General features: G+C 35.4%; 1 pseudogene; it reads right to left on the minus strand.

Moving 5' to 3' along the window:
• Positions 1 to 6,546: 6,546 nt before the first annotated feature.
• On the minus strand, positions 6,547 to 13,665 carry LOC102734865 (type II iodothyronine deiodinase-like; annotated as a pseudogene).
• Positions 13,666 to 19,721: the final 6,056 nt, after the last annotated feature.

Raw genomic sequence — 19,721 nt, forward strand, 5'->3', positions numbered from 1 at the left:
AAAGTGTCTGTTCATGTCTTCTGCCCATTTTTTTTTGTTGATTATTTGTTTTTTGGGTGTTGAGTTTGAGAAGTTCTTTATAGATCTTGGAAATCAGCACTTTGTCTGTAGTGTCATTTGCAAATATCTTCTCCCATTCTGTGGGTTGTCTCTTTGTTTTGTTGACTGTTTCCTTAGCTGTGCAGAAGCTTTTTATCTTGATGAAGTCCCAAAAGTTCATTTCTGCTTTTGTTTCCCTTGCCTATGGAGATGTGTTTTGAAAGAAGTTGCTGTGGCTGATGTGGAAGAGGTTACTGCCAATGTTCTCCTCTAGGATTTTGATAGATTCCTGTCTCACACTGAGGTCTTTCATCCATTTTTTTTCTTTGTGTATGGTGTAAGAGAATGGTCGAGTTTCATTCTTCTGTATATAGCTGTCCAATTTTCCCAGCACCATTTATTGAAGAGACTGTCTTTTTTCCATTGCATGTTTTTTCCTGCTTTGTCAAAGATTAGTTGACCATAGAGTTGAGGGTCCATTTCTGGGCTCTCTATTCTGTTGCATGATCTATGTGTCTGTTTTTGTGCCAGTACCATGTTGTCTTGGTGATCACAGCTTTGTAATATAGCTTGAAATCAGGCAATGTGATGCCCCCAGCTTTGTTTTTCTTTTTCAACATTTCCTTGGTGATTCCGGGTCTTTTCTGGTTCCATACAAATTTTAGGATTGTTTGTTCCAGCTCTTTGAACATTGTCATTGGTATTTTGATTGGGATGGCGTTGAAAGTATAGATTGCTCTGGGCAGCATAGAAAGGTTTGGATACGCTCACTTTTGCTCTGACTCTCGGAAGAGTCACGGAAAGCCACCAAGGAAAGCCGCCAGAGAAAAAAAGCCCCCCCAAAATGGTTTTCACTGAGCCCATCCCCTCCTCACAGGGGGGAAGGGCAACTCTGCCCAAACAGGGTTGCCTGAGTAACAGCGTGGCAGGCCCCTCCCCCAGAAGACAGACTAGAAGAACAAGAGGCTGACAACCCTAAGGTCCCTATAAAACAGGTGCATCTTGCTTGGATTTTGGTCAATAATTTGGACTCTGTACATTCCCTCAACCACCCCTCAGCAGAATGACTAAGAGGAGGAACCCACAACAAAGGAAAGAACCAGAGAATGTGGCCTTTGCCACAGAACTAATGGATATGGATATAACCAAGATGTCAGAAATTGACTTCAGAGTAATAATTGTCAAGGCGATATCTAAGCTTGAGAAAAATGTTAACGATAATGTAGAATCTCTAAGGGCAGAAATGAGATCTAATCAGGCTGAACTTAAAAATGTGATGAATGAAATGCTGTCTAAGCTGGATACTCTGACTGCCAGGGTAAACAAGGCAGAAGAATGAATTAGTGAGATAGAGGATAAGATGATAGAAAAGAAGGAAATCAAGGCAGCATGGGAAAAACAAATTAAAACCCAAGGAATCAAACTGAGAGAGATTAGTGACTCAATGAAACATTCCAGTATCAGAATTATTAGGATCCCTGAGGGGGTAGAGAGAGAGAGGTCTAGGAGATATATTTGAGCAAATTGTAGCTGAGAACTTCCCTAATCTTGGGAAGGAAACAAGCATTCGTGTCTAAGAGGCAGAGAGGACCCCTCCCCAAATCAGTGAGAACAGACTGACGCCATGATATGTAATAGTACAATTTGCAAATCTTAGATCCAAGGAAACAATCTTGAAATTGGCAGGAGGGAAGAGATTTCTCACATGCTCCCACGAAACGGCACAGGGTTGTAAATTGGATAAAAAGACAGGACTCATCCATATGCTGTCTACAAGAGACTCATTTTGAACCTAAAGATACATCCAGACTGAAAGTGAAGGGATGGAGATCCATCTTCCATGCCAACGGACCTCAAAAGAAAGCTGGGGTAGCAATTCTTATATCAGACAAATTAGATTTTAAGCTGAAGCACTGCTTTTTATCATTTTCTGTAGTGTATGTTTGCTTGCAGTGATTTCTCTCAAGCTTTTGTTTCTTTAACACAATTTTATTTTGCTTGAATTTAAAAAAATGGTTTTACTTTGAATAGGATTATAGTGTGATTTTTCTTCAGAACAACATATATAGCATGATGTTGATCTGTTCTTACAAATTTTATAATGAGAAGTCTGTGACCACTCTTATTTATGTCCTTTTGTATTTAATATTCCTTTTTATCTCTGGATAGTTTGAAGACTTTCTTTTTATCACTGTTTTTTAGCATTTTGATTAAAATGTGACTTGCTATCATTTATATTTTTATTCTCTTGTGACTTATTGAATTTCTTGGATCTTTAGTTCATAGTTTTTTTTAGATTTGGAAAATTTTGACCTTTTTACCTTCAAATAATTTATCCTCTCTTCTCCTGCCCCAACAATATATCTGCTACCTCTTTCTGGAACTCCAATTACACATATTCAGTGGCTTGATATTTTCCCAGAGGTCACTCTTCATTTTTCCATTTTTCCTCCCCTGTGTACTTAATCTTGAATACTTTCTATTGTTAGTCAAGTTCACTGATTTTTGTACTAAATTTGAAATCTGGTTTGGTATATACTCTATCTTTGTTCTGCTTGAAAATGGTCTCGACTATTCTATGTTCTTTACATTAAAAAAATTACAATCTGCCTATCAATTTTTCCCCCAAAAAACTTTTGAGATTTTAAGTCAGGTTTTGTGGAATCTGTGGATTAATTTTTGGGGAATTGGTAAATTAAAATTAGTACGTTTTGTAATACATGCACATGGTATATTTCTCAATTGATTTAAGTCTTTTCTAATTTCTCTTGACAATGTTTTCAGCATCATAGTCTTACCAATCTTTTGTTAGATTTAATTATGGGAATTTGATGTTTTATGTTGCTATTATGAATGGTCTTGATGTTTTATTTTCCCATTTTTTTATAGTATATAGGAATATGTTTGATATTTTAATATTGGCCTGTATATTAAGCCTTTGCTAAATTTACTTATTAACTGTGACTTTGTAAATTCCTTAGGACTTTCTTCTCACATGATTATGTCATCTTCCAAGAAAGGCAGTTTATTTCTTTCTTTTCAATATGTATGACTTTGATTTTTCTTCTGCCTTAATGCCTTGGCTAAGACCTCTAATGTTGAGTTGGGGTGATGAGAGTGAGTATCTTAATTTTTTTTCCCTTGATTTTAGGAATAAAGGATTTTATATTTCACTATTAAATATGATACTTTGTTAGGTCTAGATTTTTCATAGCTACCCTTGGAGAAGTTCTTTTCTATTGCTTGTTTGGTGAGAGATTTATTATTATTATTACTGTTATTATTATCATTATTAATGCATGTTGAATGATTTCAACTGCTTTTTCTATAATCTATTATCATATTTTTCTCCATTAGTATGGTTTTCAAATGTTAAGCCAACATCTATAAATAAAATGAATCCCATTTGTGATATATATATATCATTAATATATATAGTATATATATAGTAGTTGGTTCTATTTGCTAACATTGTGTTTAAAATTGCAGTGTTCATTCCCATGAGAAATTTTCATCTGTTAATTTCTTTTTATCTTTCTTTCTTTCCTTTTTTTTAGCCTGGCCTTGAAACTAGTTTAGCTGGTCTCATAAAATGATTTGTGAATCAGTCAGTTAAGCATCTGCCTTCAGCTCAGGTCATGGTCCTGGGGTCCTGGGATGAGTCCTGGGTCAGGCTTCCTGCTCAGTGGGAAGTCTGCTCCTCCCTCTCCCTCTGTCCCTCCCCCTCCCTCCCATTACTTGTGCATGCACTCTCTCAAATAAATAAATGAAATCTTTAAAAAAAATTATTTGTGATGTACTCCATCTATATTTTTTCCTTATCTGAAAATTTTGGGTAAGACTGGTATTCTTTCTTCTTTCAAAGTTTTGTAGATTTCAACAGTGAACCTATCTTGCTTATGGTTTTCATTCTTGGTAGTTTTTTTAAATTGCAGATTAAATTTATTTAACAGTTATATTGACATCTAGATTTAAATTTATTCTTGGATGACTTTATTCAGTTGTTTTTTCAAAGACTGTATCCATTTCATCCAAGATTTTAAATTTATTGACATAAGGTTATTTATAATATTTTATCTTTTCAAATGCCAGTAGAATCTGTAGTGATGCCTTCTTTTTTATTTCTGTTAATTTTTTCTTGATGAGCCACTCAAGGATTTACCACTTTATTGGCATTTCCAAAAGGTGTTAGGACTTTTTGTTGATCCTCTTTATTTCATATTTATTTTTATTCATTAATTAATGTTCTTATCTTTATTAATAATCTCTGCACACTTTAAGTTTTATTTGCTGTTCGTAATGTCTTGAAATAGGTGATTGGATCATTGATTTTCATCTTAAGTGATACTATCAAATGAACACTTTAAACATATGTCATACATTTAGATATGCAGAATCAACTGAACAGCTTTTCAACTTTTAAAATTTGACAGCAATGTGGATTAATGAGGAATTCTTTCATGATAAATAGATTTTGTTTATTTCTTTGCCAAGTAATTTCTAGATCTCATGATGAATATAGAAGTGATTTAATAATTATAAGAATATAATCTTGTCAACATCTTTCAGTTTTGTATACAAAAAATAATTGTAGCATAGTGTAAGGTAACGATACTACTGGCCTTCATCAGAAAGATAGAAGGATCATTAGTCTTTAGTTAGGAAAACAAATACATGATGTATGAATAAGGGCAATGGCTTTGACAAGAACTTGGACAATAATTCAAATGAAACAAAGAAGTGGAAATTGCTTATTAAATGGAAATTCTTTTTTCTATGACTTTTTTTATGATTCAACCATTAATGGAATGGTCATAAGAACCTTTGTACATATCAATACAACCATATACTGTGATTTGACAGCATCCTCAAATTTACAATAAAAAATTTATAATACAAAATTAATTGTTCTATTTTGGGGGTTATGATATTTAGATATTATAGGTAAAACTATAATATCTTTATTTTAAAGAGAAATGTGTGTGTATATATATATATACACACATATATAGCAATTATAATGATGTAGATTACTAGATCTCAGCTAATTAGAACAAAGGGAGACCCCAGTCCAAATTAAATGTAAATGGGAATTCCATTTCATCAGATTCCATGCCACTGAGTTTTGCCTTATATCAAAGCCTCTGAAATTATTAATGAGAATTGTCTCAAACTAACTTTCTCTTCTTCTATTTTATAACTGAAGAAATCTTGTTTATTTGCACCTATGAGAACAGTGCTATAGCTGAGTGGCCAGGGCACCTACCTCCCACAGCAGCTGAGAATATATTTATTTATTATAAAGACTATGTTATGAAGAATGTACTCCCCAACTCAGCCACCATTATGGAGACTGACACCAAGAATGAGTGGGGCCACATCATAATTGTAGGAATGGAGGGACAGACCAGCACGACTGAATCTACTGGTTTTACATTTAATCAGTATCATGGGGTATAGTTCACCCACTGAAAATATACATACCACAAACCTGTTTCAAAAAGTAATTATTTCTAGCAAAGAATCCTTATAATTACAAATAATGAAGTATGTTTTTTTTTTTTTTCCTTTCCATCACCTTTTCTCCCTCAGTCGAGGAGTATATGATAAGTACATTGATTTCATATGTACATTCTCAATGCTAATTTCAGTTGAGCTGCTGCTTTTTCTGGCCCATGTATGTTTTGTGTTTCCACGTTTCTGTGACTAACAAATTAGTCCCACTCTCTATAGCTTCAAAGTGAAATCCTGTGAAGCCTCCTCATCTTTCTGCCTCCTGTCCCTAGCTTGTCAATTTGATTTTCTTCTTGGGTTTTCCCCCCTTGCCTAGAAAGGAACCCTCAGATTTCGGATAATCATCCTAATCCTCCAGGTAGGGATCATTCTTGATATCTGCAAATACACCTGTGAGTTCTGGGATATTTAGATTGGCATAGAGCACCACATTGCTAGAAACTAGAACAGCAGAAACTACTCAAACACTGTTAAACATGAAAACCCTAACCACAAGGACTGGGCTCAAGGGCTCATTATAAGTAAATATTGGGGAACTTTCCAGATGGGCTCTATCCGTGATAGAATAAAGCGTAGGCAGTACCCCTTATTCTAATAAGGACAATAGTTCCCTAACATAGTAATTATTCAGTTACATCTTTTCTTCAAATCCCAAAGCATGCATCAGCTGTATTATTTCTTTCCCAAGGCAGAATAAACACATGTTGAAACAGGGTTTCTTCCTCTCCATCTTGGGATCTTTTTACTCAGGGCTTTTTACTAGGAAGAGATGTGCTGGGGCTACTATTTAGCCAAATGCCATTTGAGTGGTAAAAGGAGTATGGAAATGTTAGAGGTTTATGTTCTTCTGACATGTAAATTCCTGTCTTTCAGCAAGACAATGGGACTCAGTTGAAATAGTGGATTCAGTTCTTAGTTTCCCTTCCTTTACATAATTAAAAAAAAAAAAAACAACTCTTTTACAATCATACCTTTAACCAGTTAATCTAGATTTCATCTTTTGCTGAAATTCTTCTCCAGCCAATGCCAGACTTCTTGAAGGTTGTAATAGAAAGGGCCCTTTCCTCCCAGATAAGCAATTTTCTGTCTCTGCACAATACACACACGTTCAAAGCCTACCCCATAAGCTACATTGGCATTATTGCCCATGTGGTCAGTCACAACTCAGCACTGAGGCGGCAAGGAGAATTGCTCCAGAAGCTGGTGGGCTGTTGCACAACAGTCTTCCTGGTTCTGGTGCTTCTTCACTTCAAAAGACAAAGAAGAATCACCAGGCACTGCCCAACTATCTGAAGGATGAGCCTCATTAATGTAGACCAACAGGAAGTCAGCCACTGATGGGAACTCTTCCACCAATTTGCTCAAGTAAGACAGCTGGCTAGTAAAAGGAGGTCAACTGGCTGAGCCAAAGTTGACCACCAGTGGGCGCTGAGGGCTGGCAAAGTCAAGAAGGTGGTACTTGGCTCCATCGACCATCTTCACCTGGGCACCATTTCTACTGTTGTCACCTCCTTCAGAATAGGAGACATGCACCACACTAGAATTGGGGGCATCTTCACCCATTGTCACCTGCTTGTAGGCATCGGGGAGGAAGCTCTTCCAGATGCAGCTCATTCCCTCTGAGGTCAGCATGCGCCTCCACTCCCCACCCGTGGACTTGGAGTGGCTCAGCAGCAGCACCACGTGCCCCAAGTCACGTGGAGCAATGGTTCAAAACCAGTTTATTTTAACTTCAAAATGTATATTCTATCTAGATCCCAATGCAGGGAAACGAATGAATGAAGGAGCAGGGGTTATAACTCAGCTCCTGGGATTCCTAATTCAGTTCTTCCCACCTTGCTGTACTCTGCCTGTGCAGACTTTTTGTTTCTGGGAGGTTCCAATGGTGTTCCTTGTAAGATGATCATGTCGGGGTCACCACTTGCCTGGAATGGCCAGCAATCCTTATACCGAGGGATGAAAGAGTACTCCAAACTTTGCTGTGAAAGAGAGGAGAAGGCAAGGGGCTCAACGCTCAGAGACAAGACCTTAAATGGAAATTTGACAAAAGAAATTCTTGGTATTGTATTTTGCAGATAGGAATACTATATTGTGTTCACACTAGCAAACAATTGTTATTTAAAGTAAAAATAACTTGTTTGCTAGAACTTGCTCAAGAAATAAGCATTCTCCTATGCCTTAACCCTTCAAGTATTTTTACATAGTATTTGTTGTAAAAACAGTCCTTTCATTCCACTCTGAGGAAGAAGTGAAACTGATGAGAGCACAATAAAAACTGGGTTTTTTGTTTGTTTAGACAATTTATCTAAAAAAGCCTGTTACAGTCAACGCTTAGAAAAATCTCAAAGGGGTTATGCTGAGTATAAAAAGGCAAATCTAATTTAACTATGTGCCCAAAATCCCAACACTATTTAATGGCATAAACTATATTTTACAACTAACAATATAAAATTTACAATGTCATTTAATAAAAAATGAAGAGGCATCTAAAGCAGCAGAAAAATAAGACTCAAATCCAAAAAAAAAAATTATATAATTGACCTTTTGGATATCATGAGAGCTGTTATAATTAGCAGACAAGGACTTTTAAACAGCTATCATAAATATGCCCCATATGTTCAAGAAGTTAGAGAAAAATATGAGCATGATGAAAAAAGAGATGGAAAAAGCATAAAAAGCATATATTTAAAAGCCCAAATGGAAGGTCTCAAGTTGATAATTATAGTATCTGTAATTAAAAATATATGGATAGAATTAATAGCAGATTAACAGAAGATCCATAATCTTGAAAATATGGAAATGGTAAATATCCAAAATGAAGCAGAGAGACAAAGATAATAGGAAAAAATGAAGAAAGTGGTAGTGACTTCAGGAGTAATATCAAACTGTTTATATAAATGTAATTGAATTCCCAAAAGTAGAAGTGGAAAGAGGGGTCAGAAGAGAATATTTAGAGAAAAAAATGTTGAGAATCTTCCCAAATGTGAAAACTAAAACCCCACAGATTAAAAAAATCTCACAGATTTTTATGGTCTTTAAAAATCTCACAGATGTTCTTTATATTCAAACCCAAATTTGAATATAAAGAACATCACACCAAGCTACATCAAAATCAATTCCAGAAAATCAGTGATAAAGAGTAAATCTTAAAAATACAGAGAGAAAAAGGCTCATGATGGAGATACAAAGGTAAGAGTGCAGACTGATCATCTGAAAATATGAAAGGAAAAGATGATATAGTGATATTACTAAAGGACTGAATGGAAACAAACAGAATCTATCAATGTAGAATTCTTCACAGATGAAAACAATTATTTTTAAAATGAAGGCAAAATAGCAAAATAAAGATATTTTCCAAATAAAAGGAGAGAGAATTTATAACCAACAAATCTGCACTATACAAATTGTTAAAGGCAGTTCTTCGGATAGAAGAAATATGATAGCAGATGGAAATTTGGGTCTACGTGAAGCAATGAAGACTCCTGGAAATGGGAAATATGTGGATACATTTAAAAAAATTGTCTCTTCCTATTTACAATCTAATGAAAAGATAATTGACTGTATTAAACAAAATGGGATTTATAGCATATGTAGAAGTAAGATATATGGCAATTTTAGCACAGTGTTTGATGGGGGATAATGGAAGCAGGTTATTATGTTGTTGTTACACAGTATATGAGGTGGTGTAATATTTGAAAGGTAAGTGATAAAATGCATATTGTAAAGCATACAGCATAAAGTAAAATATAGAACAAAGAGATAGCTGTTAAGCTAATAATGGAGATAAAGTGGAATCATTAAAAAAAAAACTCAGGTAATCTGAGAAAGATGATAAATGGAAATATTTAACAAGATGATAGATTTAAACTCAATCACATCAATAATTAGTGAGAACACTAATAAAACACTAATTTAAAAAACTAGATTGGTTTTATTAGTATCGATGTAGATTTCACATTAAAAAATTACCAGAAATACAGAAAGACATTTTATAATGCTAAAAGGATTAATTCTTTAAAAGGACATGACAATCGGGTGCCTGGGTGGCTCAGTTGGTTAAGCGACTGCCTTCGGCTCAGGTCATGATCCTGGAGTCCCGGGATCGAGTCCCGCATTGGGCTTCCTGCTGAGTGGGGAGTCTGCTTCTCCCTCTGACCGTCCCCCCTCTCATGCTCTCTCTATCTCATTCTCTCTCTCAAATAAATAAATAAAAAATCTTAAAAAAAAAGGCATGACAATCAAATATTTTTTCACTTAAGAGTGCTTCTAAGTGGAAGAAGGGAAAAATAATACAACTAAACACTGAAATAGACAAATCCAAAATTATAGTTGAATTATAGTTAACAATATTGTATCACATATTTGAAAGTTGCTAAGAGAATAGATCTTAAAAGTTCTTATCACAAAACAAAAAATTTTGTGGGGTACCTGGGTGGCTCAGTCGGTTAAGCATCTGACTTTTTTCTCAGCTCAGGTCTTGATCTCAGGTTGTGGGTTCGAGCCTCACATTGGACTCCACGCTGGGTGTGGAGCTACTTAAAAAAATGTGTAGCTATGCATAGTGATGATGTTAACAAGACTTACTGTGGTGATCATTTCACAGTATATACAAATATTGAATCATTTTGTATATCTGAAGCTAAAATGCTATTTGTCAGTTATATCTCAATAAGATATAGTTGGAAATTTCAACACTTTTTTTTCTAAGTAATTGAAAAAAATTAAGCAGAAAATAAGTAATAATATAGAAGACTTGAACATTGTCAACCATTTTGACTTAACTCACATTTCAGTAAGACTCCACCCGATAATACCAGAGTACACATTCCTTTCAAGCATATGTAGGTAATTTTCCACTATAGGCCATATTCTTGGCTATAAAATAAGTTTCATAGATTACTGAGATGTCAGTAACAGAGATTGGATTTGTACCAGTGCCTGAAATAAACAACTTGACCCAATATATGAAACAACGGTTTTTGAGAAACTGGAGGTCAAGAAATGAAGGACAGTGATCTCTGAATGGCTGTAAACAGAGGAGGTGAGCCCTATGTGTGTTCCATCTTATTCCCTTGTTAGAGGTACATGGCTTTGGTATGAGGAAGGGAAACCCAGGTGGATACTAATGATCTTCCTGATATGAGAGACTATGAGGAGACCAAAGCAGCTAGAGGTTTCAGGACAAAATGCTAGTTTTGCCAGATTAATAGAAACCAGACATAGATGCCACACACATAAGGTCAACTGATTTTTTACCAAATTGCCAAGATAATTCAATGAGAGAAGTACTGTCTTTTTACAAATGATGCTAGAGCTATTGGATAACTATATGTTTAAAAATTTTTTTCAAAATTATCCTCACAGCATATATAAAAATTAAGTTGAAATGAATCATTGACCTAAATTTAAGAGCTAAAACTTCCAAAAGAAAACAAGAGAAAATCTTTGTGGTCATGGAACAGGAACAATTTCTTCAACAGGACACAAAAGCATGAACTAAACAAAGAAAAAAAATTAGATTTTATTAAGATTTTTACCTTCAACAGCCAATGTTAAAAAAAAGGTAAGCTACAAAGAAAAAATACTTGATAAACACATATCTGAGAAAGAACTGTATTCAGACCATGTAAAAAACTCTTCAACTCAATAAAAAGATAAAGTAATGAGCAAAATATTTGAAGAGACTTTTCACTAAATGAATATATGAGTGACAAAAATATAGAAAAAATAAATGTCATTTGTTATTAAGGAAATGTACATTAAAACACAATGAGATATATTCTACATACCCACTAGATTGGCTAAAATTAAAAATACTGAGGATACCAAGTGTCAACAAGGATATGGAGCAAGTAACTCAAACTCTCGTATATTGTTCCCAGGAATGCAAATTGTATAGTCACTTTGGGAAACAGTTTAGAGATTTCTTATAAAGTTTAACATATGGCCCAGGAATATCACCCTAGAAATTACTCAAGAGAAATGAGAAAGTATGTCCTCAAAAATACTTTGTAGGCCCGGGCACCTGGGTGGCTCAGTCAGTTAAGCAGCGGCCAACTCTTGATTTTGACTCAGGTCATGATCTCAGGGTCTTGAGATCGAGCCCTGCATTGGGCTTATGCTGGGTATGGGGGCTGCTTAAGATTCTCTCTCTCTCCTTCTCCCTCTGAAACCCCTCCACCCCATTCTCACTCTCCCTCTCTCTCAAAAAAAAAAATATACTTTGTAGGCAGATGTTCACAGAAGTCTTATTCATAAGAGTTACAAACTAGAGAAAACCCAAATCCCCATCACTGGACAGATGGCTAAGCAAATTGTGTATGTTTATACAAAAGAACAATATTCAGCAATAAAAAACCCTAAATGCTGATACATGAAATATCATGGATGAACCTCAAAAGCATTTTACTAAATGAAAGAAGCCAAACACCAAAGAATAAATACCAGTTGTAGGTTTTCACTTACGTAAAATTCTTGGAAAGGTAACACCATAGTGACAAAGAGCAGTTCAGTGCTTACCAACACCTAGAGCAAAGGCGGGGGAGGGGCGGTTAATAACAACCATGGTATTGGTAACAGGACTGTATATGTTTGGCCAAATTCATCATGCTATACCCTTAAAATATGTGAATTTTATTTGATGTAAAATATACCTCAGTTAAACTGATTTATAAGAGAGAATTGGGAAGGGCAAAAGAGAGTGAGGATGCACCACCTTGGAGGAGGTTTGAACAAAGGGAAGCAAAGTATTAGACTGGTGCAAAATCCTAAGCACCAAGCTCATTTAATACTTTAGGTTCACAGGTCCCAAACAATCAAAATAATAGACTATTTTAACCATTTAATCAGGCTTTATCTAATTGGAGAGCCAAAACATTTATTCTTAATTGGAATAATGTCCTTTATGATAATAACTAAGTCATATGGAAATAAAGTCTTTGGACCATTTAATTTCCAGATTTTGTGATTAATATCTTTAAGGCCCTGTTTGGCAAAATACTTGCATTAACTTAATCTTTTTAAACACAGCATTTTATCAAACATTGCAGCAAATTTTAGATTAAAATTTTTGACTAAGAGAGAAGGCCTCAGAAATGAACTAGATGGGGCACCTGGGTGGCTCAGTTGGTTAAGCGACTGCCTTCAGCTCAGGTCATGATCCTGGAGTCCTGGGATCGAGTCCCGCATCGGGATCCCTGCTCAGCAGGGAGTCTGCTTCTCCCTCTGACCCTCCCCCCTCTCATGTGCCCTTGCTCTCTCAAATGAATAAATAAATAAAATCTTAAAAAAAAAAAGAAATGAACTAGATGTCTCTTAACTTTTATTTATTATAATTCATTAGAAAATTTCTTGAAGCATATTTTATTTTTATTATTCAACTACTTACAAATAATGAGTATATATTTTGTCGGCAGGTACATGGGGGATTTCTAGCAAATTATTTACCTCTGGCAAGGGAGAGACCCTTAGAGAATACATTTAAAATATTATCTTACATGATTAGAAATCTTTTCTATGCAGTTAAAACTTTTTGGAAGAGGTGCTAGAAAGTAACCAGGCCATAAACACAGACAGAGAGAATTAAAATCTTTCACAATGAAAGGGGCATCAAAATGTCCTCACCCTTAAATAAAAATTTTATTTATTCAGAAAACGAATACTGAATGCCTGGGTTAGGGATTAGGCACATAACGATGAAAGCAGCTCTTATGGTAAATCATTGTTAGGGTGCCAACCATTGTGGTTTTCTGGAGGTTGAGGAGTTCCTCAGGATGCAAGGCTTTTAGTGCTAAATCTGAGGCAGTGTAGACACAGAGAACTAGACTTGTAGGAACAGAGAGACAGAGGAATAATTACAATGAAACATGATACATGTTTTGATAGCTTTAATAGAAATTTATCTGTCAGTGTTGGATATATAGGAGAGAGTCTAGTCTATTCAATGCTCTCCTCCAGGGGACAGACCATGAAATCAGCCTGCAAACTGTCTCTCTCCTTGTTTGCAACTTTCCCTGCTTTCCTTTGCACAATTTGTGGTTCTATGGGGAGGACTGCAGAGATAAAATGTTAATAATCATCTTACTCTTGAATGTCTGTGGTGATGAGCTGCATGTTTTACATCAGGGTTAGTTCTGGGTCTTTCTGCAGCAATAACCATGAATTTTGTTGCTGGCCTCTTTGTTCCGTAACATCCAGTAAGAGCCAGTTGATAAATTCAACTGTTGAGATCAGGAAAAACAAAATAGCTATTAACCAAATCATTCACTCCTAAACCAGAATTTTTTTTTTCTCCCAAACACTTGGGAAAAGCCTTGACATGCTCTTGGAATCACATTTAAATGGTAGCAACTAATGGAGTCATAGTAGATGAACTTCTACATTTTAACTAGTATTTAAATTTCAAAACCATTTTCATGAACATTTTAGAACTTTATTCACAGTTGGAAGAGTGGCAGGTGTAGACATTAACAATACTCTGACTGGGTGAGAGTTGAATATCACAGAAATATCCAGGTTCACAAATCGGTTTTGTTGTTATTATCCTAGGGTCGTCACTGATGGTGTTCTGATATAATATTTTTCCTTTTGCTATTGGGATCCTGTTTAAGAGATTCAATTAAAAGTGTGTGCTGCTTTTTAAATCAGATTATTTGGGGGTTTTGTTCTTATTGAGCTGGAGGAATTCCTTATATATCTTGGATATTAATCCCTTATCAGATACATGGTTTGTAAATATTTTTTCCATTCTGTGGATTGCCGTTTTACTCTGTTGATTGTTTCCTTTGCTGTGCAGAAGCTTTTTAGTTTGATGTGGTACCATTTGTCTATTTTTTCTTTGTTGCCTGTGCTTTTCGTGTCATATCCAAAGAAAAAAATCATTGCCAAGAACAGTGTCATGAAGCTTTTTTTTTTTAAGTTTTCTTCTAGAAGTGTGATAGTTTTAGTTCTTAAGTTTAAGTCTATAATCCATTTTAAGTTGATTTTGTATGTTGTAAGATAGGAGTCCAGTTTCATTATTTTGCTTATGGATATCTAGTTTTCTTCACACCATTTATTGAACAGACTCCATTTTCCATTGTGTAGTCCTGGTGCCCTTGTCAAAGATTGGATGGCCATACATGCATTTATTTCTGTGATCTCCATTCTGTTCTATGGGTCGATATGCTGTATTAGTTACTATAGCTTTGCAATGTATTTTGAAACCAGGAAGTGTGATGCCTTCAGTTTAGTTCTTTTTTCTCAAGCTCACTTTGGTTATTCTGGATCTTTTATAGTTCCATGTGAATGTTAAGATTGTTTTTCCTATTTCTGTAAGAAATGTCATGGGATTTTGATGGGAATGACACTGAATTACTTTGGGTAGTATGGACATTTTAACAATATCAAGTCTCTTAATCCAAGGACATGGGATATCTTCCCATTTATTTGTGTCTTTTTAAATTTCTTTTATGAATGTATTGCAGTTTTCAGTGCACATGTCTTTTACTTCGTTGGTTAAGTTTATTGCTAAGTATTTTATTCTTTTTGATGTTATTGTAAATGGGATTGCTTTCCTAATTTTTTTTCCAGATAGTTCATTGTTAGTATATAGAAACACAACTGATTGTTGTATGTTGATTTTGTATACTGCAACTTCATTGAATTTGTTTATTACATATGGAAGCAACCTCAGTGTCTATAGATAGATGAATGGGTAAAGAAGATGTGAAATACACACACACACACACACACACACATACAGGGGAATACTACTCAGTCATAAAAAAGAGTGGAATATTGTCATTTGAGACAACATGGATGGACCTAGAGGGTATTATGCTAAGTGAAATAAGTTAGACAGAAAAAGAAAAATGCTGTATGATTTTACTTATATGTGGAATCTAAAAATAAAACAAAACAGACTCAAAGATACAGAGAACAATCTGGTGGTTGCCAGAGGGGAGGAGACAGGCAAAATTGGTGAAGGGGCTTAAAAGATACAAACTTCCAGTTATAAAATAAGTAAATCATGGGGATGTAATGTACATCATAGGGAATATAGGCAGTAATATTTTAATAACTCTGTATGATGATGGATAGCTAGACTTATCACAGTGATCACTTTGTAATGTACATAAATGTTGAATCACTATGTTGTACACCTGAAATTAATATAATATTTTATGTCAACTACACTTCAGTTAAAAAGACACAATGAGATCACCTCATACCTATTAGGATGGCCATTATAAAACAACAACAACAACAAAAAACAACAAGTGTTGGCGAGGATGTGGAGAAATTGAACCCATGTTCACTGTTGGTGGGAATACAAAAATGGTGTGGTCATTATGGAAGACAACCTAGAAGCTACTCGAAACTTAAAAATAGGGCTATCATATGATCCAGCATCCCATTCCTGTGTATGTGTCAAAAGAATTGAAATTGGAATCTTTTAGAGATATATGTACTCCCATGTTCATTATAGCATTATTCACAATAGCCAAGATATGGAAACAACCTAAATGTCTGTGTACAGACAAATAGATTTAAAAAATGTGGTCTAGGGCACCTGGGTGGCTCAGTCAGTTAAGTGTCTGCCTTAGGCTCAGGTCATGATCCCAGGGTTCTGGGATCAAGCCCCGCATCAGGCTCCCTGCTCAGCAGGCTCCCTCTCCCTCTGCCCCTCCCCCTGTCTGTGCTCTCTTTCTCTCAAATAAATAAATAAAATCTTAAACAAAATGTGGTCTATACATACAATGAAATGTTATTCAGCCTTAAAAAAGAAGAAAATTTTACTATTTGCAACAATATGATGACTTTGGAAGACATGGTGCTAAGTGAAATAAATCAGTCACAGAAGGACAAATACAGCATGATTCCTCCTCCCTTTCTGTGCTGGACAAACATGGCCTTCCCAATTCTTATAATGACTTCTGAGCCCTGGGATATCTGGAAATGACTTATAAAAAATGCTGAATGTTTTTATTTTGTTCTTTGGGTCTTGGTTTTCCTTAGATAGAACTCAAGTTCCCTGCTTTCTAACATACTCCAACTGCTAGTCTGCAGTGGCCTGGCCACAACATGATGTTTGTGAGGCGCTTGCTTTCCTAGAGCTGCTTTGTAGGAGGCTGCTGATCTCAGCATCCTTTCTTCATATTGCTTCTGAATTTATCTTAACAAATTTGAGTTAAAATTTTTATTCTCCTTATGTTTCTAAGTTAGTAATGTTGTAACAAGAACAAACCAAAAAATAGAACTTAAAGATGAAGAACCAAATTTTCATATATCCATTTTTACTAAACAAGGTATTCTTGATAGGATTAAACTCAGATAGCTAACTAGGAATTTTTATTAATTATAGTATATTGTGGGTATTTTATTCTTTTTTCTTTTATTGTTATTTTTTAAATCAGTTTATTAATGTTTAGAAGTTGATAAAGCTATGTGCAAAATGATCCACAAAGTCCGAAACCTATTAAATACTGTTTTTTTTAAAAGACATGTCTCAGTTTAATTGCACTGAAAACTGTACTAAAGAGACAGCAATCTATTTTTATTTTTTGCAACATTTATACACATCTTTAACTGTTTAATGAACAGCTGTATTGAAAAACTTCTGGTATTCCTTATCAGCTAAAGTAATGCTTTAATGGTGCAAGAGGTTTGTATTTTCTTAGGAAATACACGTTTAATGGTGTTAACACAGGTTAGAAAAATCCAGTACAATGCTGAAACAAATACATTAAAAAATCATGGAAAGTACTTTTAACACAACAAAATAACCATCCTGTTGGTTGAACTAATTCACAAAATACTCTGAAATAAATGTCAACAAAAGTGCCAAAGACAGATGTATTTGTTAGACATATTCATTAAGAAATCTCTCTTGGTTTATAGCCACCCCTCCCCCCCACACACAGAGTCAGTTTTCACCTCGTTTTGCTAGTTTGTTTCTCATATGACACAAAGGATCCTGCCTGATATCATTTAGATAAATTGGACTTCCTTATGCAGATTTCAGCCACAATGGATCATGATGCTGTAACATATTTTGTTGTAAAGTTGTTAAAAGAAAAAGAAATCAAAGTGACTTTAACCAAGTTCCAAAAAACTAATCCAGCTTACATGGATACTTTGGCCTCAGCAATAAAATTGCTTTACATCTCCAAACCATCTCCATTCCTCACAGTTTACCTCCTGGACACAGCCTACCTATTACAGACCATCAAGAAATGGACCATGCCACACCCCCAGCTCTGATGAAGGCCAGGTAGTTCTAATATAAAGTAACAGAATTTTGAGGAGAGGTGTGAAGGGGAAGGGAGGGTGGGATATGCAGAGCATACCCAGAGAAGCAAAAGTGCACACAATCACTTGGGCTGGAAAGTAAGGTGAAAGAAAACATTTCCTCAAAGCTCCTGACAGACCCTTTCACACTGGGACGATAGTCTTCGAGAAGGGGCCAAATGAACCCTTCAGGAACTTGGCAATGCTAGACCCTTGGCTCAGCGCAAAATCAAAACTCAAGGTTGGGGTGGTGGTGCGGGTAGGAAATAGATTCCAGGCGAGGACCTGATCTCCACACTTCTCAGTGCATTGTTCACGGGACTAACCCACCAACACCCAGGTTGCTTTTACTCTGCCTGCCCTCCCTCTGGTTCCCAGCAGCTCCTCCCTGGCAGGAGTCAAAACAGAGATTTTCTTTCCCAAACACTGGGTGGTGGGTGACCATGCAAGAACTCTCCCCATGGGTCAGCAGCTTTCAGTTTTAGGAAGAAGAGTTGGTTTCTTTTAAATTTTGTTTATAATATACTTAAAACAAGTCAAAAAAGGGGATAGAGAAGAAAAGGTGGTTTGCATGGTATTCGACTTTTATGTTTTTTGTATTTGAGTAGTATTTATTTTGTTTCTTCCAAAACTATATCCTATTTTTTTTTCACAAGGGGACTTCTAGAAGAACACTTAGAAACAAAATAAGATATATTCATGGCACTTTAGGTGATTAGGACACAAGAGGTTGTCTAAGTGGTCATCCAACCTTGAGAGCTTCTATTTCTTGGTGTCCAAACTCCTTTGGCAAGTTTAAGGAAGACTTAAAGCTTTTTTTTTTTTTCTGTAATAATATATTCTCAGTTAAAAACATTTGATTGATATATTTATACAACCTCATATTTCCCAATCACTTACCTAGATTTTCACTTTTATCCACTGGAATATTTCACCATCCTCCTTCTATTAAATCTAGGTTAGAACTATTAAATAAACATTACTTTGAATGTTTTCATAGAGGCAGGACAATATAATAATGATTCTTAATACTATGGGAGGAAAGGCCATGTGAGAATAATTTAAGAGTTTTTTTTTGTTTGTTTGTTCGTTTTTTTTTTTAATTTTTATGGTACCCCCATCCTCCTCCCCACATACACTGCCTGCACCATTAAGGGTTTGATGCTTTGCTCAAGGGGTACCTGAACATCTCATTTGAATATAACTCCACTGCGAATCATCATTACTAATGAAGTTAATTAAGAAATATGTTTCTTAACTCTGTTGAGGCTGGAGGAAGGTAGGAAACCACCAAAATAAAAGAAAGAGCAGAAGTTTTGTAGTCAAACATATCTAGTTTTGGACCCCGGTTCTTGACAGGAGAGTCAAGAACTAGGAAGCATCATGTTTGTTTAACAAACCTCTTACTATGTAATGACGGGCAAAGTCCTTATTCTTCCCTGATCCTCAGTTTCCTCATTAGTAAGAATTGGTAAAACAATACACAGCTCATAAAATAGTTGTAAAAATTGAATGAAGAAAAATTTTTTTAAGCTCATAGCACAGAATCTGGAACGTGGATAGGTGCTCTTAAAACATGACTTCCCCTTGAGCTGGGACTCAAACAGTCATTTAATCTGGTCTACTACTCTTCCCAAGCGAACACACATAAACAGAAAATTTTTCAAAAGATAACTTCATTGCCAGGCAACACTACACATGATAGAAAAGAATCGCACTGGAAAGGTTTCTGAGGGGAAAAAGTCAAAGTCAAAATTTTTAAGTGCTAGAAAGAGGAGAATTGTTCATGGAGGTAATGGTAACTAATGGTTAAATAATGATTGAAAATGAGCTCAAAGGGTAGGGCAAATGACTCCATAGGTCTGTACACTATTGGTTAAACAAGTCTCATTGTTCTT

The sequence above is a fragment of the Leptonychotes weddellii genome, chromosome 1 (genome assembly GCF_054177405.1).
Source record: "Leptonychotes weddellii isolate Sample4059 chromosome 1, ASM5417740v2, whole genome shotgun sequence".
Taxonomy (NCBI): domain Eukaryota; kingdom Metazoa; phylum Chordata; class Mammalia; order Carnivora; family Phocidae; genus Leptonychotes; species Leptonychotes weddellii.